Raw genomic sequence first — 17,964 nt, 5'->3', positions numbered from 1 at the left:
TGATCTAACAGTATGTTGGCTTCAGTGTCCTTGTGTCACCACTGGGCATCAGGCCTAATCCTGCTCTGTGATGAAAGGGAGGTGGCAGGGGTGAGTGCTGGAGGGAGGGGAGGCTGTGAAAGAGTAAAGCTGGTTAGAGTACGATTGCACAGTTTCTCAGTCTTGCATACTCTTATCCACAGAGTCAAAACTGCACACTTTTTAATCTGCAGTTTGAGGTTAAGACCTGAGTTGCAAGTTTGAGTGCAAGTTAGGGACATTATATTGTATTTTAAAAACAGAAGAGAAGACGGCATATTTCTGCAGACAGCTATCGAGTTTGAGGCAATACGTTGGCAGGTTTTCTTACTGAAATGATGGATATAGATGGAGATTTGAGGGTTGGGAGATGTAAAGCTTCTGAGGTCTTCAGGGAGATTACCCATGCAGACTATGATTTCAGCTTCGCTTCACTCTGTGGAGAAATATGACCTTAAATTTATAAACCTTCCGGTGAACTGCTCATTAAACAGTAATCAAGAGTCCACTGCTGTCCCACATGTTCCTTAAGCAGGTATGGGGTTCAGATTGCATAGCAGAAAATTGCTACTTGGGCTGTGGAGAGAGAATCTGAGCGAGGGTGAAACCCAACACTTTACTGTAAGAGTTTAAAACTTTGGACAAAAGTTTGACATCTTACTTTGAGTGCAAATAATGACATAAATAAAAAGTCACATTTTATGTTTTAGATCAATATTTGTGCATCTCTAAAATTTCATTAGATTGATCAAAAGTGAAAATAACTATAAGTACACCAAAAAAATTAGTGATCAAATACTGATGCGCCCTTTACCCCTTATGTCTCAGATTAGAAAGAATTTAAAAGACTAATTAAAGGCCACAGCACCATCTTATTCAGACCATTTGCATGACTTTCGACATCTAAAAGTTGTGAAATGAAGAGAAATTTATATGGCTCATGGAAAAACTTGAACTTTTTGTGAGTTTATTCCATCCTGTTGTTTTTCTGCGGAGGCTTCGACAGGCCCTTCATGCTCTAATTGATTTAATTAAGTGAACGTTTTCCCCTTTGGCTGTACTGATGCAGAAACAGGCGGCGTGCAGACAGAGCATGAGGGCTTTGCTTATCTGTATTTCACAGAAAAATCCAAGTTCCCCTCCGAGCATCGCAGCCCACGTTACTCCCATCCCTCTGCGGTTCAGCCTCATTAACAAGCTCTCACCATTCCTATGGACGCTGTGAAAGGCACTCGCACTCTAGTAAACATTATGATTCATATTTGTGATTAGTTTTTCTGAATGGATGAGTTATTCCGCATAGGGCGCACATTCTGCAATGGAGAGACATCGGCTATGTTTTTATGAGGTAATCTTGTCACTTGGATTTGTTTTGTTTTTTTTAATGTTAAATATAAAATTAAACAAGCTAAATAATATTTAAAAAAAAAAAGATAACAATAGCCCTATGGAACATTTGGGACGATGTTTACTTTTCTTTATTATTGATTTTACCCTCTTGTTTACTCAAAATTACTCAAGCATTGATAACTCTAATGTTGGCCTGAGGAACATGCACACATGTACTACCTCAAATGCCAAATGATGTTTTACCAGCTGTTCTTTATTCCTGCCAGTAATGAACTTCAGCCGGGACTAACATATAAGCTCTTCACTCGATCTGCCCTTGCTCTAACCTCAGTGTGAATGCATCTTGACCTGCCATTCAGATTTGCCACTGCAGCTGCTGCGTTCTTTGATTGCTAAATTACACGCCTCTCACTGTTAGAGGTTGGAATGACGTGTCCAGTAATTTCGCTAATTGGCTAAACTCATCAAAACCTAAGATTAATTTGAAAAATGGGAGCAATCTGATTTGGAAAAAAAAATACTTATGACCTTCAATGTTTTGACAATTTAGGAAAAAAATGTTCTTTCAAGCCAGTGAAGACTTGGGGAAGTCACTGGTTTATGGCTTAAACCAAGTTTAAGAAGTAATTCTCTCATTAAACCATAGAGTTAATTCTAACAGATTGAACATTGATATGCATTGTTCATTGTTAATACTGTTAATCTTGGAGTTGCTGGTAGTCAGATTTTGTTATTTTTGCTGATACATATACGAGCTGCTTTTCCCTGTTTCCAATCTTCCAGAGGTAATAGGCTGCAGGCTGTAGCCTTATATTCAGCTAAAAACATGACTGTGTTTTCAGTTGTAGGCTGAAAATGAAATGGAAAATATTTCCTCTTACAAATGGGATGATTTGAATTGGATAATAGGAAATTGTTTTTATTTTTTTTCTGACTGAAAATTGACCCAACATTCCCAAAAGATCCACTGCCCTACCAGTGCAAACAATCTAGCTGTTTGCTTTGCCTTAGTTTTGTGAGTCAGTTAAGCTTTCATTCATCTTTCAGAGTTTATCAGCTGAATATTTCTGATAATAAGGGGCACACACTACCTCTGAGTGCAAATGTTCCTAACTGTGTCAAAACAACAACAAAAAACCCCACTGATTTTACTTTGCAAGGTTGCATCAACCTCCTCATACCACAGAGGGACTGCTTTACACACATACATCCATACGTATGGATGATGGAACCAGCTATCACTGCATCTCTCCAATTTAGATCTTAATGCATTAAAAAGCCCTTGCCTTATCCACATCACTGTGTGACCTTTTTTTTGTTTTGTTTTTTGTTCTGAAGAGCCTAGTTTACATCATTTTTCTTATTAAACTCCAAATGTTTATGATATTGTGATTCCGAGGTAAAATCACATGTAGTTCTCTTCAGCAAAATATAATTACAAATTTTATTCGGTATCATTTACCAATAACATACACAGGAAGCAGTGGTGTGTGTGTGTGTGTGTGTGTGTGTGTGTGTGTGTGTGTGTGTGTGTGTGCCAGCCGTGTATAGTGAGACCGTGTGTCTCCCTGAACCCCCAAAAATGTTATATTGCAAAGTTTTTCTCTCTCGTTTGTAAATTTGTGGTATTGTGAGATCTTCTGAGTTTGTATAACTTTGTAATCCTGAATAGTCAATATTTTTCTCAGAAATTTCTGACTCTTGGCCCTTGCAATACAGATACACAAGTTCAGCATCTTCAGCTCTGAACTGTGTAATGGAGGACAAACTGTGGAAGTTCAGGGACTTGAGATGAGCCTAACTGATCTGAGACTGTTCTGTGTTCTGGACTGCAGTTTTTCCAGTTTACACGTGTTTAAGATAAGCATAGATGCAAACCTAGATCAGCAAAACCAGCCTGTTTCACAATTTATTAGATTTAAAATAATGCACTCGTAGCCATCTGTGCACCAAGGGCATGCAGTGTAGCTTGCCCCACTGCCCAGCTGCTTATCTTAAAGGGTTTTATTGAATTCTCATCAGTATGACTTTGAGAGGAAGTTTGTCGATAGCTTGTGACTTTAGTCTGCAGAGAATCGGGTATGTGATTCTAAGTAATTTCCCACAAGATGATTCAGAAATCCTTGAGATTAAGGGAAATCCCCACACTACAGAAAATAATAAGAAAGTAAGAGCAGACAGTGTGCATTTGCTGGGGCATGCATTATGGGAGGGATTATATGGATGGAATTCAACTCTTGTGAAAACGTGCCACCCGCTCCACAGCTTATACAATACAGGAGCTAAACATTGTTGTCACAGTTACATGGTGAAGAAAACAAGAAATAACACACAACATCTATATGCAGCTGCAGGTTTTAGCTACAAGTTGGTTAATGTTATATAGCCCAAACTGGCAGCCCTTTAGTTCCATTAGCATTAGAGATGTTTTCATTAAATGTTAGACACCAACCTTAGCCTTGCCTGAAAACCTCAATTATTACAAATTGCTGAGCAGTGTTTTGCAGCCTGATGTGCCTCAGAACATGGACTGCACCATTAATCGAATAAATTGATTAATCAACGCCATTAGTCAAATGACCCAGTTTTATCTTGATTTGTATGAAATATTTAATAGACCGATCGTGCTGCTGCTACTGAATATTTATGATCTATGCAGTAATTCGATTACAACGGTTGTCTAGTGGCCTACTAACTTTATTTGACTTGTATTTTCCCAGGCTTGTATCACAGTTCTGTGTGATGTAAGAGCTGCAGAGACAGCCTCTCTGAACTTCAGTCAAAAGTAGTCACAGCTACCGTCTGTGTGACAATTTGGCTCACCAAGACATAACTTGGAGCCCATGAAATCTGTTCAAGGACAGACTAATGCTTTGGAATAACTCAAGTTTGATATTTTTGCTTTTAAGGAAGGTTACCATCTGAAATCACCAGATCATGTACTTGTTAAAATCTAGGCTTTAAAGATATGTTGTTGTCTTGTATTTGTCTTCAAATATACTGCTGCGTGCTTGGGAGTTGATTCAGTTGCTGGTAGCAATATGATAGGCATCCCCTAATCCATTTGTGCTCTCTCTCTCTCTTAGCCTCTCTCACACGCATGGCTACAGCTGAAGGAAATCCTTCTTTATTTATGAGATGTAAGGTTCAGAATGCCACAGGGGTCTCCGGAGAATTAAATACTGCACACATTCTGTTTTTCCGCTGTTGAGTGTCTCTTTGTCGCTTTCACATGGACACAGTCATATACACTTGCTACAGGACATCTATTCACCCAGTCTGCTGTTTTTTGGGTTGGCAGAGCTGCAGTTGTTAGAACGCGACCTTGGGAGGGCAGAAAGAGCTGCCGGCAGATGTGTGTACGGTGCTTCACTGTTTTATGTGGAAGAAATTATATCATCTGCATGTCTTAGAAGCAGAAATGCCATCCGGTGCTCAGGCCACACTAAATCGGCACTGAAGTGTAGTGTAAAATGTCAAGCTATGGATGCCTGTGGTGCAGAAAACCATGTAATATGAGCAGGAGAGCTCAGATAGTGTGATGTATTTAAATTGTTTACGATATCAGCAAAAAGAAGTGGCCAGCAAGGAGAACACACTGATGGCATGAAATGGCACATTTCCAGCTTTATCTACCCTCAAATCACAGAGAATATACAGTACCACTGTAACTTAGTTGGCTGATTTTAAAACATGGCTGCTAAGAACTGAACTGGACCTTGTCTGTATATTAAAAGGCTTTGTAGCTTTGAGGTATTGACACTTTCATTTTTACCAAACTGTTCTGGTGTTTTCCATGGGTATGCCGCCAAAACAGTTATGTAATACAGACAAATAAACATGTGAAAGAAAGAGAAGCTTTAACAACTTTCTTTTGAAGCTTGTTAAAGAGTTCCCAAGTGTCTTGGAAAATGTAGATAAATATAGATCATGGAACATCATCCTTGGGCAGGGAAAATGAACAACATGGTAAACTGTCCTGGAAAATGTTTTCTTCAAATGCGGTGAGCATTAGTGCACAGAGCAGATGCATGGGAATGTAGATGGAGTATGCAAAATCTTTGTTTTTGTTTTTATATGCTGATCATTAAGCAAATATTAAGGCTCAAATTTAAAAAAGGAAGACAAAACAAAAATATCCCAGATTCTGATACTAATGCCACAATCACAATTTCAGAAGCCTAAAATAATTTCACCACATGCTGTAAATTCCATTTATTCTCCCATGCTTTCTGGAGAAAGAGAGGCTTTATGGTGTGTTGACTCTGAGACCTTTTTGCTGGATTGTTTTTGATTGTTGTGAGGTTGGAGGAAAAGAAACAAGCCCCCTGAGTAAAGGAAACAAATGTATGCACTCAAAGTCTGATGACACGGTCGTTTACAGTGATATTAGTTAGGAGATCTGCTTAATGATTTGGGCACATAATATTTTAAAAACAAGCCACTGTCAGAGGATTACTTTGAATAAAGAATAAATGCTGTAAATTATCCACATATGCACAGGGGTGTAGAAGTTGTTCAACAGGTCTGCATTGAATTGCACCACTCTTTTTGCATTGCTATTACTACATCAGTCTGTTCTCTCTTGGGAGCTTCACTGTAGGATCTGATCAAAGAGAATAATTCAGGTCCATAGCCGAGGGAGGAGTAGAATGGAAAACCAAATGGAGTTGAAGGCACAGAGAGAAGGTAAAACTTGGGATGGTTAATAATCAGCAGTGGTTCGTGTTACACAAAAAAGGATGGGTGTAGAATAGTTTCAGAAGACTTTGCTCAGTGTTCTTGTTTCCTCACTTTCTAACGTAGTCTTTCACAACATATTCTGAGAGTGTTGAGTATTAACATGAAATGAGTGCATTGGTTCATTGGGTGGTTATTTCCTCATACAACGCTGGACTGTTGTTAGTGCACGGCATGCAATCTTACCCTAGTCATTTTGAATTGTTTATCTTCCATGTTAATGTATTAAAACTGCTTATGGTCACTGTACACTTGTCAAGTTAGCTATTTGAGAGTACAAAATATTAGTAAAAAAAGCTTTCATTTTCCCATTTTTGCTTCTTTGATCATTTATGTTCCTGTTTTTTGTTTGTTTGTTTTTTAAAATAATACATCTAGTGGTGCACCTGTCCTAGAGCATTGTGTCATGAGTTTAAACTTCCACTCATACTGGGAAACAACCAAATTTTGTACTAATCCATTGAAGTATTAGGTTTTTATTAGCACTTTGCTTTGTACTGACCGACAGACGCACACACATGACATGTTTGTGCTACTGCTATAAAGTGTACTCGAGATCTAATGTTGCTCTGACAGGAACCTGCAGTTTGCAGTAAAATAGACGTCTTATTTTCTAGTTAAGGTAAAGGAGTGCATTAGAAGTAAGGGCTTGTTGAACCTGAGCTTGCAGTGGTCAAACATGCTTTATTATAATAACTTCCTGGAGGGTGTTGTATTGTGAGTAATAGTAGCAGTTACTTGCTTAGTTGTGAGCTATTGTTCTGTGATTTGTTTTCTGATACCTTACTTTACATCAACATTGCCGATCAGGTCGTTTTAAACTATCCAACATTTTTGTGAGTCATGAATGGGACGCAGCAATTTCAAAAAGATAAGAAACCAGTCTTTATTTCCTGTAGTATGGGAACTTTGTGATGCAGTTCAAAGTGAAGAATGTTGATGGTGATTTAACTCTTGGGGAAAGTATTGTTTTTGCAGAGTATGTGTATATCATTTCCAAGTTACTTTAATGAACACATAATCAGACAGGGTTTTTGACCATTTTCCAGCATATCTGTGATATTCTGTGGTTGTTAAATTCTGTATTTAGGGCTGGGACCAGATAATATCCTATATAAAAGTAGAAGGTAAAAGTAAAGTGAATAAACAATAAATATTTAATAAAATTAATTCTGTATTATTATTCTGAATTATCAATATTTTTTTGCCATAGTTAGCAATGTGGACGTCATAGGTTTTTGTATGTGATGTCATTAAAATAACTATAGTTAATGACGGTTTGCCTTATAATTAAGTATCCTCTGGAAGAACAGTTCATATTAAGAAGAAAAAAATTGAGGGGTCCAGCCAATTTCATAGAAATGATTTGGACAGCTGTAACGAGGGAGTTGTATCTGATCTGTATCTGGTGCGTTTTTTCATAACCCCATTTATTCATTTATGAAGATGCCACAGCTTGCATTTTGATACACTGATTGCTGACAGGTGAAGGGAGAAAGATTAATCATTGTTACGGTGTTCTCTGGGAAACCTTGGGACTTGACATTCATGTGGACATAAACGTAGTTACAGACAAAACACACACCGCAAGTGCAAGGGTGCTGCCTCCCCTAAACGGCTAATATCCCCCCCCCCCCCTCCCCCAATAGAAAAGTAAAAAAAAAAAAAAAAGACCATTATTGTCGGGAATATTCTTTCTTGATGAATATGGCATAGAGCCCAAGGTGATGACCCAGCATTCAAACCCCCGAGATCCCAATCCAATTATGCCTTTACGGAATGCATCATGAAGAAGTGCGAGCGGGCAAAACTCCACCCTACCACTCAGGGGACCCTAATGATGTGCAAACCCAGCAATCCTATATATATATCCTTATAACTTTTTATTATGAAACCAGGAGTTCCTACAAAAAAACAAAACAAGTGGTTTTTATTTTGTGGCAAATTTCTGAACAAAAGGATATATTTTAAGTCCACTTCATTAACATCCACACATTTAACATCTCTATTAAGTGTGTGTGTGTGTGTGTGTGTGTATATATATGTGTGTGTATGTATATGTATATATATATATTAATTAATTAATTAATTAATTAATTAATTAATATATATATAATATATATATATATATATATATATATATATATATATATTAATTAATTAATATATATATATATATATATATATTAATTAATTAATATATTAATATATATATTAATTAATTAATATATATATATATATATTAATTAATTAATATATATATATATATATATATATATATATATATATATATATATATATATATATATATATATATATTTATATATATATATATATATATATATATATATATTTATATATATATATATATATATATATATATATTAATATATATATATTTATATATATATTAATATATATATATATATTAATATATATATATTAATATATTAATTAATTAATTAATATATATATATATATATATATATATATATATATATATATATATATATATATATATATATATATATATATATATATATATATATATATATATTAATATATATATATTAATTAATTAATTAATTAATTAATTAATTAATTAGGGGTGCAACGATACACAAAATTCACGGTTCGGTTCGATACTTTGGTGTCACGGTTCGATATTTTTTCGATACAAAAAAATGTTCATGCCTTTTTTAATTTGTCATTTATTAAAATTATAAATATATATTTTAACTCAAAAGTACAGTTTTTTAAATTTAACCCTAACCCTTGTGCGCGTTTTTTATTTTGACAGCGAATGCGCACCTGCGGACCACTTATGTGCAGCCCTGGTTATTTAGCTCGTCATATTGCAGCCACAGAAATTCTTTTGTCCATGAAACCATAAAGCCTGCACTTTCTTTTTGCCTTATAGTCTGATTTGTCATAACTTCTCCGTTTTGTGGTAAGCTTTTCTTTGGCTGTCACTTCTTCACCCTGACCTGTCTTATTTGGCTCAGCAGAACTAAAATATATATCTGTCTGTGAAGGTTCTCAGTCATCCAGGTCATCGTAGTCAAATATAAATCCTGCTGCTTTTACACACGCACTCACATAAGCTCAGCGATTCTCTGCGATCAACCTCTCACATGTTTAAGCTTGCTGCGGGAGATTTCACTTGTCATGTTTGCATAGTAAGCTAACGATTAATAAGACGATGTCAGAGGAATTGGTGCACAAATTATCATCACTCACAGATCAGTGCTGTCATTGCAAAGTGAAAGCAAAAAAACAAGCGCAAATTCAAACGCGATTTCAATATGTCACATATTGACAGTGGCTCACCGATGCCAATGACATAATTACCCAGCTACATTTCTGAAAGAATGCAAAAGCATTGACATATATTTTTCCTACAATAGCCCGACGGGCAGGGCAGAGAGATTTTTGTAGCCCGACTGGAAAGATCGCTAGCTCCGGGACGTCGGGCTAGCGATTTTGCAAGCCCTGTATCTGATTGAGGAATCACTCATCTTTGGAAAAGAGAGTTTATTACAGAGAAATGTCTCTTTCCAAAATAAAAGCTATACTATCCGCTTCTTCTGGGCTATATTCTCAGCAGCATAAGGAGAATCACGTGCTAACAGCTGTCTAAATGACTCGGCTAAAGTTAGTAGCATGCTTGTTGTTTTTGTCTTTGCACTAGGATGATGTCGGCGTAAATGTGCAGTCATATTCGTTGTGTTCCCACTAGTGCTTTCAGGTTAATCTCGTTGAAATGACCTTAACGCCACAACACGGCAAATCTCCGTTAACGAGCTACCGCCGATCGCCCCGTGCATGGGGCTAGACGGCCAACACGTTAACGAGCTAACTGCGCTAACACACTAGTTCACACCAATGTAATTAAGCATTGCATGGCACATCCAACATACTGTTTTACTTTAGTCCATGACTCGCTTACCTTCAGGGTCATACGTCACATGAAAACCAAAATAATTCCAAACGCCAGATCTGAATGAGGGTGGGGGAGGTCCATCTTGCAAGGAGAGCTTAACTTCTGTCTCGCTAGCTTGCCCTGCGCTCTTCCTCCTGACTATGCTGTCTGTGTTGAGCGCTCAGTGGATCTGCGCTCGACAGTGCAGCCTAGGCGGAGTAGTCGAACGCAGATTCACTGAGCGCTCAACACAGACAGCATCGTCAGAAGGAAAGTTGATAAAATAAATTACAAATGTTGTATTGTTCAATACATATGCGTACCGAACCGAAAGCACTGTATCGAACGGTTCAATATCGATACGAATATCGTTGCACCCCTAGTATATATATATACATATGTATATGTATATACATATGTATATATGTATATATATAGCACTTATATCGATCTTATATAGATCTTAATTTAAAGACCCCATAGTACCTTATTGCCCCAATAGAGGACTTCAGTGCTGGTTTACTTCTGGTTCTTAGGGTATTTAAAAGTAGAATGGGAGAAAGAGTCTTCAGCTTTCAGGCCCCTGAACTGCTCCCAGTTTGGATTCAGGAAAAAGACACGCTCTACTTTTAGGATCACACTTAAGACTTTGATAAAGCTTATAGTTACGACTAGATTGGGTGACCCTGAAGCCTTCTTTAGTTACGCTGCTAGGCTTAGGATACTGTGGGCTTGTCATGATGCACTGAGCATTCTTCCTTCCCACTGTTGCCCAAGTCAACCATCTGTCCTCTGCTTTGGTCTACTGCAATCCACACACATAATGCAGCAGACATGAACACAGGATTAAGCAGTTTTCACACAGGGACTCCATCCCTGAGCTTTTCTAGACATTACTTGACGGAGATGCATTTGAAAACACAAATATGCAACCCAGTCAAATCAGTCGTAGCAACTCTCTAGTATGATGTAGGTCAGTGTGGCGTGAGATTGAGTAAAACTGTGATGGTATGAGACAGGGCAGGGAATAATAATAGTAGTTGCAGGTAGCAAGTGGTCATCATGTGTCCTGCATACCTGAATCAGCATAGTCCAAAGCCCTTTCCAGACTGCAATACAATTAACCAATATAAAGGCTTGTTTTTCGAAAAAGCTTAGTGTTTGGGCACCACTTTAGTCTTGACGTGCAGAGCGCAGATCCTTGGAGGCATGGTTTATGGTGAGGGATTAGAAAAATAGTCTGGTGCACTTAATTAAACATGTCTGTAGCTTAAAGCCAGTGCACCATCTTTGGTGTTTGGCTTGGAAGTGACCCTTTTCACACATTTTTTTTCCCCTCTCTTTATCGCTCTCTCTCTCGAGCTTTGTCACAGACACAAACATAGCATCACCTCAGGTGCTTTCTGTCTCCACTCCAATCGAGAGAAAACATTGCCATTGTACATCAAAGCTGTGCTCACTACACTCGCCCCACTGTGCTTTTACAATGCTTGCCTTTTGTTGTTCTGTCAAGGGAGATGAATACTATAGTATCACACTGTTAAGGAATAGAAAGTCTCTATTTTTATGTGAACCAGGGCTGCAAAACTGGATAAAACAGATACAAGAAAACAATGCTAATAGGTGATGCCATGGAGCGGGGAGAGGTTGTGCACAGAGGTTTGGGTTATGAAATTTACAGAAAACAAGGTGCACAGTAGAGCAGTGTCATGTGTTTGGAGTGCAGAGAGGTGTGCAAAGTGAACAAGCTCTGCACTGTTATCGAAGGGAGTTAAAGTAGGCATCAAGGAGTAGAGAAAACAACCCAAGTCTGCTATTTAAGCGTGAAGAGGAGAGAAAATAGGGAATTTAGCAGGAACTCGATGCAGTAGGGATTCAGTGTTGTTTATCATCATTCACTGCAATCATTACGATGGAATAATGATCTAAAATTAACCTGATTTCACTGCTGTGTTGCTAAATTAAGAAAATGCTAATTAAAACAGCAACTCGCATAATGCAATCATTAAAAAAAAGTTTAAATAGGAAACACTTAAGTAGGAAAAACACCACCTGCCATTTGTCTGCAGAGATCATGTGTGATGCAGGGATTGGTAAGGCACATCACGTCCTGCTGTAGTAATCACTGATTTGTTGATTAGTGGATATTGTACAGTTGTATCTTAACATCAACAGATTAAATAACACTTCACATTCAGAACAGATTCACTGTTGAGATTAAGTGTTAAATATGCATTTTTATGTAATTTTTAACATGAAATACATAAGTTATCATAAAATATGTTAACACCAACCTTGTTCTTTAATGGTGTCTTCATAAGGCATTTGGAAACACTCTTCTGGTTCCACCTTATTTTTCTTTTTTCTATTTTAAAGCCCTGCGAGTGAAAAATGGACCACCCATGATTATTGTCATGGAGATCGATTCAACAATTTTGGCTCTGTATAGGAGAGAAACTGAAGTCATGACAGAAAATAAAAGTGACATGTGAAAAATTGCTTATAGAGAGGAAGGTCCTGTTAAAGAAGGAAGTTTCTTTCATTGGTTTTTAGGCAGCTTAAGATTTATGGTTGTGTTGTGACACTTCTTATTGATTATATAAAAATGCACAGTATGCTATGGCAACTACAAATTTCAATGTATCTATTTTTTTTTCGTTTTTCAATTAGTCTTTTGGTGCTTTAATACACACCCTAAAACTTCCATGACATGGTTTTTGGTTTTGTTTTGTTTTTTTTTGTTTGTTTTTGTTTTCTGGTTTGGTTGTACTCGCTACAATGGCACATTCTGTGTATACGCACAAGGTATCAAAAACCCTTACTAACACTTACAGTGCTTTTAAACAAGCAGGCCCCAAAAGCAAGTCCCTGCTTGTTTGTTTGGCCTTATGTCAAGTGATTTTTTTTTTTTTTTTCCCCCCCCCATGAGAAGCAGTTAATACTCTCATTAATACAAACACCCAAAGCTTTTAATACGAGTTGACATGCTGGATATAATTTGGCGCTTTTGTGAAGACTATTGCCATCTGTGTGCTGAATGCTCGCGCTCCAGCTCGGCTCATGGGAACAGTCGGATGCTTTTCTGCTAGAGCAGCAGGAATTTTAGTATATTGCTTTCAGAGGGTTAAACAGAAAACTTTCTAAACTCTGTTTTCAGGTGACTGCGTGCACCTGAATTGCACAAGCTCAGCATATTAACTTGTGGCTTGTGTGCATGTAATCATATTTTGTTTGGGCAACGCAGCAACAAAAAAGCATAATTTTAGTATTTTGGGGCTGTGTGTATTTGTAATTATAGTTTAAATAGATTCACTCTACAGGCACAGAGGATTTGGAACTTTAATCACAGGCTATGTAGTACATAAACTGATCTTATAGAGGGGAAAAAAAACTTTAAAAGATGCTAAAAAGGTACTGAATGCTAAATGCCCCAATATAAGAATTGAAGTACGTAATGATAGTAGGATGCTTAAGCCTGCCTGTGATTTTGTTTAATCTCATCCACAAATCCCAAACTTAAAAGCACAGTGCTGGATAGTGTAGTATCACTTTAAAACCTCATACTCGAACATTTATTTGGCTTTACTTTTGGATACTTCTGTTTATGTTTCTTTTGGGGTCTGCTGCTCAGACTCAATGGAATCATCAGAAAACGGGGCTGGATTTTTAGGGATGTTATTACTAGAGTTGGCTGTGTTTGTTCTCTGGTTTAGATTGTGCTTTGCAGCTTTGGAAAAGTTGAATTTGATAAAGCCTCCTCTGTCTTCAGATGTTCAGTCATATGGTGTTGTGATAGCAGGCCGGGTTCTATTTGTGTGGTCTGAGTGTGCCTTCTTCTCAGTTCTATTTTGAGAAGACAGCAAGAAGCGCTTTTGGTGTTGTATTCGAGCTGTCCTCGAGTGGTTTGAGTTTGGTGCTTTTTTTTTCTTCTTCTTCTTCTTTTTATTATTTTGATGGCATCCATGTGTATAGCGCCCATTTATTTTCCTGAAACTGAAGAGCACTCGCCAACCTCAATACGGAGGCAGATGAGCTCGTGTCATATACCACACCCTCTGTTGAAGGGCTGTGAGAGACAGAAAATGTACTTTGTGTGTGAGTGGGTGATGCACTGAAAGCCTATCGAGAGGATGTAACATATTGCTGTTTAACAACGTAGCTGCCACACTTTTTCAGCCTGCAAAACTGGGGTAAATGAGACGGCAGCAGGCATACATGTGGAAAATATTGTCAACACTGACTGTATGTGAAAGGCATTGAATGCTGCTCTGGCATGGTTATGTTGCTGGAGACGAATCGTTCTGTGAAGAGGACCATTAGGCCTCGTTAAATTGCAGAGCCTTGTCCAGAGTGGCTGTAGCAGTGAATCTGGCTTCCTCATGTTTCAGTCTGTTCAGTGCACTCCAAATGCTTCCGACACTGATCGCCAGCAGGGAGTAAAGCAGTCCTCCTTCCTGTGAGAAGCAACTATTGCAAACAGTGTGGAGTGGAGGGGGGAGGTGGAAGTGTTCTCCCATTGGCTGAATTTTGGCTAGCTTTGACCTGAATGCTGAACACGGAAAGCTCTGCCAGACATGTTTTTTTTTTTCTTCTTCACCCTTTAAACATCCTCTCTTTTTTCATAATCCACTTTTACTTTCACCCTCTCTTTGTGCACATTTGAAAGGGCCTCTAACACCCCCTTAGAAGGGAGTTGTGAAGTGCTGGTGAAGCCCAGCTCAGCAGTCTGCTGCTCATCTTTTCTCTCATAACTCTCTTAGCTGAATAACGGGGGGTTATGAGAGAAGCACTCAAATGTGTGCCCCCCCCCCCCTTCAAATTCACACTCGCCTAAATTGGTTTATTTTCTTTTCCTGTATATTTGTGTGCGTTCATGCAGAGAGAGACCTTTTTGTTTAGCCACCTGTCTTGTTTGTTAATAATACCAAGGAAGTAATTTGATCCTATTAAATGGCAATTCTTTCTAATTTTCTTTCTTTAGCAGATCCTGTTTTTAAGCTCAGTTCACTGTATCAAAAAAGGCATTCAGACTGATTTCTGTATTAACTGCCTTGATGGATTTCATTGCAACAGCAAGAGCGATGTGGGTATCACAGTGAGCTGTGATACAGCTGCCACTGTGTCATACGTGATAGCTGACGGAGGATGACAGATTTTATTTGAAGCAGCATTGCCATCACTCTGCCTGATGCAAGGATGGCAAAGAGACAGAAATTGGCCTAATGGTTGATAGGTGGTGCAGTGCTCATGATAGGATGGTGGGGGAAAATGGTCACATATTATTCAGTTACTCTGGTGCAATGTGTAACCACTTTGTTTTGCTGCTGTTCAGCAGTTGTGCTTTGTATGTTTTGTATTTTCCAACAACTTAAAAAAAAAACCCCAGGACCTAAGCAGTGTCTGCACAGACATCTGGATGGTAGCTTGCAAGGCAGGAAGGCTGTAGCTGTTAGTACGGCTAACTTTAGTCCCAATCTCCACACTATTGCATCATGTCTGTGCAACGTTATACCTACAATTTAAAATGTGGTTTGATTAATGAAGAATGTGATTAACAGTTTCAAATGGGTCTTTAATGTTTTAATCAGGCCAGTGTGTCATTGTTACGGAGTTTATACTGATATTTAAGACTGTCTTAGTTTGGATTCGTTTTATTATTTTGGTTAGCCTTACTATTCGCTTATGTTTTTGCTCAAATACTCTCTGTAGTAAGCTGATATCAACAGATACATAAGGCTGACTCATTTTGCACTCCCCCATAACATGACGGTACTGTGGCTTTTTTTTTTCTACCTGTTTGTCACTGCAGTCTCATCTAATAATCATCAGTTGTTCCTTAATGAGTACTCGCTGGGGTGACACCAGTGGGGTGGAAAAAAGTAAGCACATAAAGTTCAGTTAAGTGCAGCAAGACCTGCTGTTACGCTCTAGAGTCTATACAATGGATTATATGTGACACTGACATTTTGTGATGACAGCAAATCGGTTGAGGGAAGGAGCTGGTTGCATGTTCGCAGCTGTTAATTTGTTTGTCAAAAGTATAACCACGAATGAGCTCAGATCTAGGAATCAGTGTAATTGCTTTTTACTTGATTTGTTCAAATTTAGTTGCGCTACAAGCGTGAAAACGACTTTCAGCTCAAAGGTCTGAGTGAGTGTAACAACCACTCTTGTGTAGAAGTGTGGCCAGATTTATTGCTGTTGAACACTTCTTATGTGCTTTACAATATCTTAAAAGCGACAACTGTACAGCATATAACCAATCAGACTTCCTCGGGTTTAGTGTAATCATGCAACCGAAGTAGCTCGGCCTAGAAGCTGTAGCCTGGGGCAGATAAAGGCCACAGCACGTTCACATACCTCCTGTCTCCTAGAAGAGTTGACGTCACTGTCCCTCATCTTGTCATAAATCTGCCTTTTCACTTCAATTTCCTGCCCTCTCCAAAGAAGCACAGCTGCTGCTTTTCCTGAAAATCAAACTGTCCCTTCTGTCTCTTTTTTTCCTACTGAATTCTTTGTAGTGCACTAAAAGTTGTCACCTCCTGGAAAGTTGAGTAATTTAACTTAGGGTGAACTTAAGCTATGACAGCGTTGCACAACCTTCCTCCTTTCCTTTCTTCTGTTGTCCGTGCTCAAGCCCGTGAAGAAATCCAGTTTGACAGCCTTAGTGACAACAAGCAGAGACACATTCATGAGTGCAGATTTCATCTGCTCAAACTGTTGCATTTCAGTTTTTATTGTTCTGTTGCAGAGACAGAAAGCGGCTATTAGATGCTGTCGTGCAGTGACACACAACCCTGCTTTCGGCTGTAACTGTAAGAATGTATTCTGTATCGGCTGCACTGTCTCTGCGGTCGTGGCCTAATTGAAGCAGAATTGAATCTCTCCGGTTGAAAAAACAGCCGGAGCTTTAGAGTGCTTCCATTTGCATTTCATAAAATGTAGCCTACCCAGAAGATATCAATCGTTCCACCAGTAATGGAATCTTTTTATACGGTCTAATTTGTGCAGCTCCTCTTCTCATGAGTCATAAATCTCTTTTGTGGTTGTTCTTTATCTGTGCTATGCCCTCTCATTAAAGACTAAAATGTAAATGATTATAGGCGTAAGGGAATATACAATCCCCCTGCATTATAAATCTGTGCTGCTGATTGTTTCCCTTGTGTCAAATCCATGTACATGCATACATATGCTCCCCATGCTTGTGCTTGTCTGTTTTGAACCCTGACCTTTGTTACTGCTGTAATTCGGTGCCTCACAATAGCTCCCTGATAGCCTTACATTAGATTAGACTGTAGATATCAAACAGGCAGTTTTATTTGATTAAGTTGCTTGGCAATAGATGACAAAAAAGCTTTATAACACCCCTTTCAACTGTCAATTATTTAACTTATCCGTATCTTCAAAAGGCTCCTTATAATCTCCACTAATTTCTCGTCAGTCATGTCTTGAAGTAATCGAGCTTCCACTTGTAGACTCCTTACTTGGCAGAGAGCTAAATATAAACTGGATTGTTAAGATGGTTCTCATACCATGAGGTGGCTTTTATCACAGAGCGGATTTTCACAAACTGGAGTAAAAAATTCCATCAAACATTCCTTATATCTCTGTGCAGATTTCCCCCAAATTTGGTTGCATCATAAGTGATTCCTTGTCAATGCCTCACGTCGAATGACCTTACCTAAAGCTTGGTGAAGTAGAGCATGTAATTGCTCACTGTCTGTCAGAAAAATCTAATAGGCAAAGTAATGTGGATGTGTGTGCGTGCTGAGGAGGGTGAATTCAAAATGAGCACACAAATTGATTTTGTGTGTTTGTTGTTTTCTACCAAAGAAGTCCTTTGAGAATTATTATTTATTTATTTTGAGGGGTTGATGTTTTTAGCACCGTTGTCCTGAAAAAGAAAAAGTTTGCCAGTAAGAATTTCATTAGCA

At 38.2% G+C, this 17,964-nt stretch overlaps 1 protein-coding gene across 1 annotated transcript in view; it reads left to right on the top strand.

The window, feature by feature from the left end:
* The window catches only part of LOC113007710 (cytoplasmic protein NCK2), a 41,360-nt gene that overhangs the window by 7,560 nt on the left and 15,836 nt on the right, over positions 1–17,964 (top strand). The window lies entirely within an intron of this gene.

Source organism: Astatotilapia calliptera, chromosome 16, assembly GCF_900246225.1.
Source record: "Astatotilapia calliptera chromosome 16, fAstCal1.2, whole genome shotgun sequence".
Classification (NCBI taxonomy): Eukaryota; Metazoa; Chordata; class Actinopteri; order Cichliformes; family Cichlidae; genus Astatotilapia; species Astatotilapia calliptera.
The sequence above is the reverse complement of the archived record's forward strand: the minus strand, read 5'-3'. Positions and strand labels throughout refer to the sequence as shown.